Source organism: Puma concolor, chromosome D2 (genome assembly GCF_028749965.1).
Source record: "Puma concolor isolate L17-30 chromosome D2, mPumCon1.1.hap2, whole genome shotgun sequence".
Classification (NCBI taxonomy): Eukaryota; Metazoa; Chordata; class Mammalia; order Carnivora; family Felidae; genus Puma; species Puma concolor.
In genome coordinates, this window is record NC_141677.1 from 78,230,081 (window position 1) to 78,242,366 (window position 12,286).

Genomic DNA, 12,286 nt, shown 5'->3' on the forward strand with positions numbered 1-12,286 from the left:
GCGCCCTCTATGCACGGAGCTTGCTATTACGCTAGCTGGCCAAGGAGAACATTTTTAAGGGCTCTTGCGTTTCCCCAGAGCAGGCGGTTAAGGGCGAATTTGGAGCTGGGAGGCAATACATTGAAAACCGGCACAGGATGAGTCCCAGTTGTGCCTCACGGAGTGAGGTTTTTGTCATACTCGGGTAGCGATACAGAGTCTTGAAAGAGGAAAGGAAGGAACAAATAGCGGTACACCATCTGAGGGAACAGGTTAGCGCTGCTCAAAGCCGAGTATCCTTAGCTGTAATCTCTTGCCCCAAACAAGAGATACGTGCTCACGAGGTTGTACCCTCTATAACACGAGCCAACTGCAGCATGGTGTTCCTGGATTTTAATCTCAATTTCCTTGTTCGTAGAGTTATGTTTGTCTGAATCACAATATTTACAAGTTAAATATTTAAAGCCTTAGTCATCTCAGAATGAGCAAGTACTTAGGGCCAATATGTTTCCTTCTTAATTAACTCCAAACTAGTTCCACCATTAACTTTAAATGGTAATTATCTCTAAAGATTTTTAATTATTGAGAGGAAGAGCTAGACCAAAAACTTCTCCAAACTGAGTCTTAGATAACATGATGTCAGGATCCTTTTCTTCTAGCCTTCCTGGAAGGTTCTGGTTCTGCAAACAAGTACGACACATCTCCGAGAAACTTAGCAAACACTTATCGACAATGAGTCATCGCCGTATGATGGGGGAGCTGAATGAGACGTTGGAGACCATTCGGGGATTTTTACCTTTCCTTTCACAGATGGGGAAACCGAGTCCCAGGGATCTTTGCCCCAAATCGCGTGACTACTGACTGGCCACACTGGAACCAAATCCAAGGTCTTACAATTTTCTCTGAATTTTCTACATGGCCAGCTCAAAAAGACACTATGCCGCACCCTGCGTTTTCTGGAGTAAAGCAGAGAATGTGGAGAAGGAAGAAGAGGGGAAAGAATCAAGTAAAGCTTGCTTCTTGCTGAGATTGTCTTGGGTGCCCTGCTGGAATTTCCCTTGGAAGAGGTAAGCTGGAGAGAAACCAGTTTTCCTGTTCCTCTTTCTCCCCAGGGGCCAGCGGCTGCAGTGATCATACACAAAACACTTGAAATGTCTGAATTCTAAAAGGAGACATCTGAAGGCATAATTTTGTCTTCGTGTGATGTAAGAGGCAAGAATGTGGATCGTTGGCTTTTCTCCGTTTTGCTTTCTGGTTGTTTACTTATTAATTTATTTTTGTCTTTGGTTGTGGGAGTCTTTTGGACATGTAGAAAGCTGTCTGGCTTGGGGGAGACAGTTGTTCACACCTATGTAAAGAACATGCTGATGGTGAGAATTATGAACTAGCTGTAAGAATATCATTTTCGCATCTCTCAGACTTACCCAAGAATTTGGATGCAACAAGGATGCTCATTGACTATTGGTATTTTTAAACCATCGTAAATGTTTTTTTTATAGAATCGTGAGTTTCGATTTAGCCTTTTAAAGATCAGTTGAAGTATATAATTCATATGTGCTAGAACATTAGGCTATTCTAAAAAATATACATAAGCCTTAACTTTCGAAGGGGGAAAAACAAAAAAAGAATTTTCATCCGTAGACCTGGAGGAAGGGGAAGATGCCATTTTTGAGATTGTCCCAGCTCTGTTACTTTATTAATGAGGAAATTAAGACCTAGTCCGGGCCACCTGACTTTTATGCTGTCATCCAGGCATTTAGAGGTCGGACAGTTGTTCAACTGAAAGGTGTGTGTTGATGGTGGGCACTCTTTCAATCATCAGCACGGCACCGCCACCCCCCACCCCCCACCCCTGACCACAGACTTGTAACTTCACATTTGGGACATTTAGGGTGGGAAGAATCAGAGTAGCTTGTCACCATTCAATGTTAAGGCTCCGTGTTCTCCAGGGAACTGTCAACATCTGTTTGTTTTGGGTTTCTTAGAGAAATAGACTGGGCACAGTAATCTTACTTAAGGAAAGAAGTTATTTGGGTCATAAATGCCCTCATTATAAACTAGGGATAAGAAGAGCCAAACTTGCTCACACTCAATATAAAAATTAATAACTGGCTGTGCTGAGGGGCATGGGGTAGGGGGTTGGAAACAAGATTTATAGCCTGTTCCCTTTGAGATATCATTCCTATGACTTCAGTGACACCCCTTAGACGTGGGAATCTTGTGAGAGTCAGTTTTAGGAAGTGTAATCATTTTGTAAAAGTGTTAAACTTTATTTTTACTTTTTTAGAGAGAGAGAGGGAGCATGAGTTGGGGAGAGGGGCAGAGAGAGAGAGAGAAAGAGAGAATCCCAAGCAGGCTCCACACTCAGCGTGGAACCCTATGCATGCATGGCTTTACCCCCACAGCCCTGGGATCATGACCTGAGCTGAAATCAAGAGTCGGACGCTCAACCGACTGAGTCACCCGGGCGCCCTAAAAGTGTTAAAGATTTAAAATTAGATGTAAGAAGGAAATCATTGAGTTTTCCACCATCCTCTGTCTTGTGTGTGTGTATACATATACACACATATATATGCCACCCTGCTCTTTTCTCCACCCTCACTTTTCCATTGGAGATATTTGTACAGGACTGCCATCTACAGAAAAAGAAACTTTTCTCCTCGTACCCAGTGACATCTAAGTTTCCGACTGCTCAAATAAATACATGTCTCCTTGCATCCAGCTGTCTCAACAGGCCGGGGCGCTGGTGGACTGCAGAATCTTTCCTTCTCCTCCTGGAGAACTGGGCATAGGACCCAGCAGGAAAATGGACCCAAGAACCTTGCCCATGCAGCAGCCATGCCAGAAGCACCAACTAAATCTAAAAACCACAGATTCAATTAACTAATCCCTCTCCTAGGATTGCCAAGAAGAAATAATCTTGTCAACCACCCCCTTTGCCGTGAGCCCCGATCCAAAGCTCAATATGCTTTTGATTTTCCTAGAGCCTTCAAAAAAAAAAAAAGAAATGTTATTTCAAGGCCACTCCCTTTTTCCACGTTCTTGACAGAGGTATGTTTTTCATACTCTCCACAACACTTTACTGATGGGACAGTGTTTGTTTTTAATTTCTGTACAGTATTTTTGTTGGTCTCATCTATGCTTTTATAATTAATTGAACACACAGACCCAGACTCGTCATAGAGGGCATTGTGGGTAATTACATCCCAGGAACTGTTTTCCTGCTGAAAATATGTAAGATTCATCTCCCTGTTCTTTTCTAGTCACCCGAGAACCACAGCAGCAGCAAAGATATGAAATGCCATCTTGTGAAAGAACATCGAAGACTAGTTAGTGACATCCCCCCCTGTCAACCACGATGGAGACGTGAGCTTTGTTACAAACTTTATTCCTCAATCATATGAGCAGGATCACAGCTTAAAGCACATGTAGACGGGATCTGCAAAGCGTTTTCCTCTCCATCATTTTCTCTCTTCTCTGTTTTCTCTGCACTTCGCCGGCACATGACAATTGGGTCATCGGCTGATTTACTACAGGGGCAACAGGGCACCGCTGGTCTCTACGATGGCTGCCTTCGGCTTTTATCAACAACAGCCAAGGACAGAAGAAAGTTCCTTGTTATGAAATTACCTTGAGCGTGATGAGAGTTTCATCGGTTAAAGAAAATTTAAGTGAGAAGACTGCACCCCAGGGTTACTACAAACACAAATTCTCTTCAGACGTTTCTGAGTATTAACTGATGTGGTGCTGACAGCAATTTTGAGGATTTAATTTAGGACGCTATTTTCTTTTTCTTTTTCTTAATGTTTATTTATTGAGAGAGAGAGAGAACACGCAAGTCAAGGGGAGGGGCAGAGAGAGAGGGAGAGAGAGAATCCCAAGGAGGCTCTGCATGGGCTCTGTGCTCCCCGATGTAGGGCTCAATCCCTCGAACCGCGAGATCGCGACCTGAGCCGAAACCAAGAGTAGACGCCCAACCCACTGAGGCATCCGGGGTGCTCTTTTCTTCAGTGAAAATGCTACTTATTTGGAGAGTGGCTCTGACTGCCTTGGAGGTTGAATGTGAAGAGAAAGCCTGCAAGGACAGGGCCAATCAGGCACTGGTCATATACCTACATAACTCGCCTTAAAATCGGGAGCTGACCTACTGGCTTAATGACCCCTGACCTCTGGGCTGAGACTTCCAGAACGTCCTTTAGTGTGCTTGTCATGGTGGCAGCTTTTGTTCACCTTCAAGTAGGAAGTTTTGAGACCCTGTTGAGAAGTAATGCTGATTTGTGTGGAAACTTTCAAGTTGAAATTGTCTGTGGGTCTTTTTTTTTTTTAATTTTTTATCTATTGTTGTTGTTGTTGCTGCTTATAGAAATCTGAGCTAAAAGCCGGGCCTCTGCTCCCCGCCGCTTGGGTTTAATAACAAAACACAAAGCAACCATATAAACAGACCCTTTTTATCAACTGTAGGCCCCAACTTCTCCCTCCTCGAAACATGAGTCACTGGGGCCTAGAACCTATACCATAAGCGGAAACCAGATACCCCTAGAATCAGAAGTATCTCCAGCACTAATTGGATTAGAAATCACGAAGCATACTCTCAAGCCGGAGCATTCAAATCAAATTAGCCCCCATCTTGTTTTTTAAAAATAAAGAATTAGTGAGAATTAGTGCCTTGTGTGTACGTTATCATCAGAAGCCAATGAGGGGGGTAGCATGACTGGGGCCCCTCACGTTACCGGAACCCCGATACCACAAGATGCCCCTTTCGTTTCTGTCGGGCAAACCTGAGCTGGGATCTTAAAGGGCCACCGCTTAATTCCCCACGGAGGCGTAATGACAGGAACTCCTCACTTTGCCAGGGGGCAAGTGGCAGTCCAAGAGAGGTGGTGACAGACAGGCCCAAGACCTCACAGGGGTCTGGCAGCGGCACCTATGGGTGTCCATACCTGCAGCGCTGGTGATCTGGGTACTGGCCTGGGTCAGCCAGAGCTCTGTGGTCGCCCTGGCCTCAAAATATCACCCGGGCCACTTGAGCGCCTCAACACAACCCGCTGGTGAAGGAGAACAGAGAACAGAAGCAAAGCAACCCAGCAGGGGATTTCTCCCTCCGGTTAGAAGGTAGGAGAATGGAAAAGACCTTTGTTCTTGGGGGAACAGCGAGAGAAACTCGGCACAAATAAAAGTGGCCTTTTCAATCAGGCTGCTTAAAAGCGGTGGGATGCAGGAAACTCCCGATGAACTGGATTCCAGACAGAAGCGAGCTGGTGGGACGGTGGAATCTGGAAGCATCCCAACAAATCACCCAGCCGGTAGTATTCCCTCCCATGCTACCCCAGCTGAGGAGAAGAGCCAGAAAACAGGCCCCGTGGCTCTTGGACTCAGAAGCCCAGACAGATCTTAACCCAAAAGGAACCGCCAGCCTCTGGAATCCCAGCTTGACCCCTTCTTAGCTCAAATACTGGCAAGATCGGAAAGGTAGATCTACGAAAAGAAATGACGATCACCTAAAAGTATAACTTTGGGAGTAAATACGAAAGACAGTGTTGATCAAAATTTATTTAAAGGGTGATTTTAAAGCAAAGATAATGGCAATGTGCTGTGGGGGGTTATAACACACCCAGAAGTAAGATATATGACATCGTAGCACAAAAGACGGGGGCAGAAATGTGAACGGCCTGTTAAAACCTTACATGTAAAGTGGCGTAATGTTAATTTAGTGTATATTATATTCAGGATGCAAATTGTAGTCTTTGTGCAATCATTTAAAAAAAAAAAAGAGTTGGTTAAGCATCCGACTCTTGATTTCGGCTCAGGTCATGATCTCACGGTCACGGGATCAAGCCCTACATCGGGCTCATGCTAAGTGTGGAGCCTACTTGGGATTCTCTCTCTCTCCCTCTCTCTCTGCCCCTCCCCTACTGGCATGGATGCTCTCTCTCTCTCTCTTTCTCTCTCTCTCAAAAGAAAGAAACAAAAAAGGAAAGAAAAGAATAGGATATTCTCTCTCTCTCTTTGAGAAGCGAAGAGATGTGCCACCCAGATGTGCCTTCAGCATGCAGACACTCACCCCCTACCCCAGTTCTACAAGAGTTCACTACCACGGCTTCTTGCTGAATTTTTTTTTTTTTTTTGGAGAATTGCCCTTGGCCCTGGAAAGCAGCCTCACCCAAGGTTACCTCCCTTTTCTGGGGGGCAGCCTGCATCCTAGAGGTCCAGCCTCTGTGCCTCGGCTGGGGAGACTCCAGCTCCAGAGTCCGTGGTCCGATTGGCTAAGGCCCTTTGTCGCAACAGGATCGGGTTCAACTTCTCCCCTCGGTCTGCTTCCCCTCCCCCCACCCCTTTCAGGTGTCAGTCCCGAGACCAGTCCCCAGAAAGCACTGCACGCAGTCTGTTTGCTGGGGAAACTGACCTATGGGCCCAGGTCACCTGCCAGCTGCTATGATGAAAACCTTGTCACCTGGGCTGAGTAGCTGTGCCCTTACCAAAATTTTCACTGGTGGTGAGCTAGGATGTCATACCTGGGAGCGGAACGCGCTGAGGGAATGCTCAGGTGTTTAGAATTTGGGGGAAATCGTAATTAGAAACACTATGGCATCAGATGGTCGCTGCGAGAAAGGATCAGTGCACTGGAGAAAGGCAGTAATGGACCATTGGTTGTTAATCAACGTAAGGCAAAGTAGGAAAAGCAGAGGACATCTTTGGCAGTGTATGTGGAGACCCCCGTCTTCGGCAACTGGAGGGCAGAGACGGCTGCAAGGCAGGCCCCGGATTTGACTATGGGAGAAGATGCGCCCAAAGGAGCAGGGGAGTCTCAATGCCAAGGTCAGGACTTTGTGGGGAAGGAGCGGGAAGGGGCTGGCTGGGCCGACATATTAAAACATTTAAAACCCCAGATCACCTGGAATTCTCTAGGCCTGAAGAAGCATCCTGCTCTTCTCCTTACAGGCTGCCAGCCTTTGCATGAAACACAGATGAGGCCCACTTTGTAAGACAACGTGTGACAACTCTCTCCCACGCCTCCCCTTGCTGCCTGCAAACCTCCCAGCTCCCCTCCTGCCTCCAGACCAAGAACGAAGGTCCAGTCACAACAGAATCTGGCCAGGGAGGTGTAGTCCTGCTGGTGGAGGAAAGGGAATATAGCCCTGATATAGCTGTGGGTCCCAGCCAACATGTGCCTGCAGGAGCCATGGGTTGTGTGTGGGAGTGCATGGTGAGGGCGCAGGGCATAGGAAGACTCAATGTGACGTTGGATAGGGAAGGTGTATGTATATGGAAGTACTCTCCGTTGACACAGCATCTAACATTCTGGCAAGGGACCCAAGAGATGGAGCTGGTCCCCTACCAAGTTGGCTAAACCAAGTCAAGATGTCCTCATCTGTCATGGCAGATGGTGGGGGAAAGGATCCAAAGGCTTGGAAAAGTGGACAAGCTAGAGTGGTTACGCTACGTAAAGCCAGAGAACCCGACAGCTGATACGTTCCGCAAGAAGGCCTGGAACAACGTTGCATTCGCCGAAGCAAAAGAATGCACTAAGAGGGCATCAAGAAGCTCCATGGGAGCTCTCCTCTGAAGGTCAAGGCTGTTGGTGGAGATCCTGATGCAGAACTGAGCTCCCTGGTAGCAACGAGGATGATCGAGGCCAGGGAGTAGCACTTACCATTAGACACAAGGTGAGTCAGTGTAATTATCGTGATGAGCACCAAGGTGGGGCGTGGCAGTTAGAGGGATGTGACCCGCAGAGAGCGATGGAAGTGGTTAAATGAAGTTTGCATTCTGAGGGGAAAGACAGACAGGCAGCCAACGAGGGTATTGCACAATCTATACGGCCAAAATAAATCAAGGATGGATAATCGGGAGGCCAAGGGCAGCCCTCACAATGTAGTTAACAGTCCTTGTCCACTTTCTCACACTTGGAACAGACTGGAGGTGATGCTGGCTTTCCAGTTCTTCCTACAGCCATTTACTTGGCCATCTGGACTCTGCTCACATATTTGAGGATTTGTGGACATAGGTTGCTGCTCACATTGATATCTGAGGACCTGAAACATGATTATGCCTCCCATTAGGGGGTGAATATAAGGCCCAGATAATAAATAATGTCCTGGCTAAGGCCTGGTTCACCGTGGGTCCATTTGGGTCTACAGATCCACCCAGTAGTTATTTGCCCAGTCTCTGAAGATACCATTGGAATTGGTAAGTGGCAACTCCCCCTACACCCGCCACATAACACACATGTTGGTTCCTTGGCCTGTGGGGTTATGGTTATCATAGTAAGGAAGGCCAAGCGGAAGCCCCCTGGAATCTCCCTCCTCCCAGCCCCCCGCCAAGACAGTAAACCCCCCAAAAATGTTCATCTCGGGGGGGAAGTTGTGGAGAACCCAGAAACACGTGAAGAATGCCGGGGTGGTGGCCCCATCCTATTTTAACATAAATCACTGGTTTGGCCCCTGCAAAATCCAGACAGATCCTGGAGGATTAATGTGAACTCGGCAAGCAGGAACCCCAGTTGCAGCTGTGAGGCTAGATGTGCTCTCTTTGCTAGAGCAGATTACGTGGCCTCGAGCACACGGAGTGGAGGCGTGGATCAAGAGAACGTACTCCTATCTGAAGGAGAACCAGAAGCAGTTGGTATTCACAGGAGATAAACCACCATATATATTTATGATCTTGACCCAGTGTTATCTTAGCCCTCCCACCCTTGGTCATAATGTGTTCTGAAGGGATCTGAGCTATCTGGCCATTGCACATACATCACATTTGTCTGTTACATCAATGACATCATCTTAGTCCAAACAGATAAGCAAGCAGTGGATATGGGAGGCTTTGGTCAAACACATGAACTCCTGAGGGTAGGAGATAAGCCCAGTAAAGATTTAGGGATCTACCACATCAGATCTGATTACCTGATGTCATGAGAAACTCTGGGGTGTGGCAAAGGCGGAGGGGAGTGGATTCACTGAAAAGAGGCCACATGGAACTTTCTGGGGAGATGGAAATACTCTATACTTTGGGGTGTGGATTACACTGGTGTGTGTGTGTGTGTGTGTGTGTGTGTGTGTGTGTGTGTGTACATACATATATTTGTCAATACTTATCAAACTGCATGCTTAAGGTTTGGGATTTTGCGGGATGTAAATACTTCCATTAACAAGGAAGAAGAAACAAAGCCAAAAATTTACTGCAGGATCTCCATGTTTGGAGGAATGTAAGACTAACATTTTAACACCTTTTCACCCCCCCCCCCCCACCCCAACGGATATACCTGTTTAAGGGAATGATCAACTAGGTTGTTTGGGTAGAAACCCCAAGGCTTGTGCTTCACCAAAGGGAAGACTCTGAATGAGTCTCCAAGACTCATAAGGAGCTAAGGGACCCGCCGCCCTGTCCTGATCCTGGCGATATAGCAACACCTTGATTTGTAGAGTGGTTGGCACAGAAATCAAAGGAAAAAAGCAGGTACTTCCTTGAGTATGTGACCCAGGAAAAGTTCCATAAGGGCAATCACAGACTCTAGATTTAGGACGGCAAGGCTCACCAGGTGCAGACAGAAGCAGCATTACATCTTCTGGCATTGAGATAGTGGTTGAAATCACAAACGTTGAAACCAAAGTGGGCTGTATTCCAATCCCAGTCTTGTTGCCCAGTAACTGGAGATTCTTGGCAAGTGAACTTCCCTGAGTCTCAATGTCTTGATCTGTAAACAGGAAACACTACAAGCTTCCTCACAGAATTGTTTCTATACAGAAACAGTAGATGGTAAACCCTGAGCATGGCGCTGGGCACTCCATGCACGGTTGTCTTTGTGACCGCTGTTTCTACGAAGAGGGCCCAATGGACACACCAGTTTGGGCGGTGGTGGGCCACACCAATTTGGGTGGCAGAAGCCAGTGCTGTTGCACGGTACTGACACCATAGAGAGCACTTTGTAGAAAGTGGGAGACAGGAACTCAACAGGAGACAAATAGAAAAATGCCACACGGACTTCTGGGAAGTGTCACCCCACACCACAATACATGTCAAAGATGGCAAAGAGTCTGCTTTAGTTTTGTCCAGGGCAAAGAGCTCATGGAAAGTTGAGATCAACTCTTTCTGTCCTTTCTTGCATCTGTTTTACTTGCTCAGAATGATCTTCGTCATGAAGAGGGAAGAATAGAACATGTAGGGGACTCATGACCTCTATAGTCAGAACAGGCTAAAAATATGAGTCGTCCTCAGGGGAATAGGGTTAACTCTGGGGATGATTGATTCTCTAATGCTTCAGTTATGCAGAACTCTGCTATCTAGCAACTTCTTGCATCTGGAATGTTTGAGAAAATTTAGAAGTAAGTTCAAAAAAGAGCTCAGGAGTTAAAAGAGAAGTATCAAAGTTGACTTACAAGATGCAGGAGGGAATAGGCTTTTCTCTGGCCACCCGGCCAAGCTCACCTGTTCGTGCTTTACCCCAAGCTGTGTGATCTGCTTCCTCATCCCCACCGCATGGGGACCTCACAGAGGCAAACACAGCAGTCTCGGTGAGGGGTGTGAATAGCAGAAAGCAAAGGAGGCAAGAGAGAATCAGCAGAGAGCAGACATCAGAGATCAAAGGACGGCAGCCTGGAGCCATTCTGTGGGAGGCAACAGGCAGGTCCCTGATGGAGGCAGTCTGAGTTCCAGGAGACCCTTTCTAGGCCTAGAGCCCTGAAATGTTCACCGTCCAGCTGACAACTCAGCCTTGGTCCTGGGAAACCGATGCAGATGAGTTTTGGCCGGCCACCTCCACTGGTTTCAAATAGACCCAGCAAGGTCTGCGCTCATACAGATAAATTTCACATTGTTGCAACAAACAGAATAATAATGCATACAAAGTTCCAATGAGAAATTTTTGTCCCAAAGCAGGGCCCGCAGGTGGATTAACATTGTAGCTAAAGGCCAGAGAGAGAGAGAGAGAGAGAGAGAGGGTTGCCCATTCTAGATACTTCCAGCGGGGACTTACAATTGGATGTCATCACCACTGTGGTAGCCTGAATAACAGCCCCCAAAGATATCCAGGCCCTAATCCCTGAAACCTGTGTTCGTTACTTTTTATGGCAAAAGGGGCTTTGCCAATGTGATTGGGTTAAGGGCCTTGAGATGGGGAGATTATCCTGAATTACCTGGGTGGACCCTAAATGTAATCAAAAGGTCCTTATGAAACACTTGAGGGACACGTCAATCTTAGAGAGAGATTCAGCCCCAGAAGAGGAAACGGCGATGTGCCGACAGGAGCGGCGAGAGAGAGAGGGAGGCGGGTCAGAAAAGGCCAGGCTGCCGGCTTTGAACATGCAGCAAGGGCGCCAAGAGCCAAGGAATATAGGTGGCTGCGAGAAGCTGGGGGGGGGGGGGGGGGGGGGGAACAAAAACAAAAAACAAAACAAAGACAAGACAAAATGGTCTCCTGGATCCCCCTGAAGGACCCAACTCTGCATACACCTGACCTTCAGCCCAGTGAGACTGACATGGGACTTGGGACTTGAGAACTGAAAGGCAACCTGTGTTGCCACATTGCTAGGACACAAATACCACTACCTACTACTTCTTTCCAGAGAAAGACCATGAGAGGGGTGCAAACACCTCCCCTTCGAACCACACACCCAGTTGTAAACCCGATTCTGTGTCCGCTTCCCCAAATGTTGGCAGGGGCAAGGGGAGTCCAGTGCTGGTCAGATACGTGAAAATCGAACTCACGGTACGTGCAGACACCGATCCCATACAAGAAGCAGAGGGATAAACCCAGTGTAGCAAGATCTAGAAGATGCATACATCAGCTTTCAAAATCATCAATGGCCTCCGGATCTCTCAGTGGCCCGAGTTTTCTACTTCCTGTGTTATGTTTTTCTGCTTTTTCCTTTTTTTTTAATTTTTTTTTTCAACGTTTATTTATTTTTGGGACAGAGAGAGACAGAGCATGAACGGGGGAGGGGCAGAGAGAGAGGGAGACACAGAATCGGAAACAGGCTCCAGGCTCTGAGCCATCAGCCCAGAGCCCAACGCGGGGCTCGAACTCACGGACCGCGAGATCGTGACCTGGCTGAAGTCGGACGCTTAACCGACTGCGCCACCCAGGCGCCCCATCTGCTTTTTCCTTTAACAGGTTGATTGAGATAGAATTTGCATACCATGTAATTCACCTTATTAAAGTGGGCTGTAATAGTTTGTAGTGTTTACAAAATCGTGTCACCACAATCACTGTCGAATTCCAGAACATTCTCATCACCTTAAGAAGGAAGCTTGTATCTAGGAGCAGTTACTTTCCATCCCTACTCACCCTCCCTCAATGCCCAGACCTGGGCAACCA

General features: G+C 47.1%; 1 long non-coding RNA gene across 1 annotated transcript; it reads left to right on the forward strand.

Moving 5' to 3' along the window:
• Positions 1–518: 518 nt before the first annotated feature.
• Positions 519–3,417, forward strand: LOC147576202 (uncharacterized). Its single transcript, XR_015242028.1, has 2 exons — positions 519–1,046; positions 3,243–3,417. It is a non-coding gene; the product is annotated as an uncharacterized LOC147576202 (long non-coding RNA).
• The last annotated feature ends 8,869 nt before the right edge of the window (positions 3,418–12,286 follow it).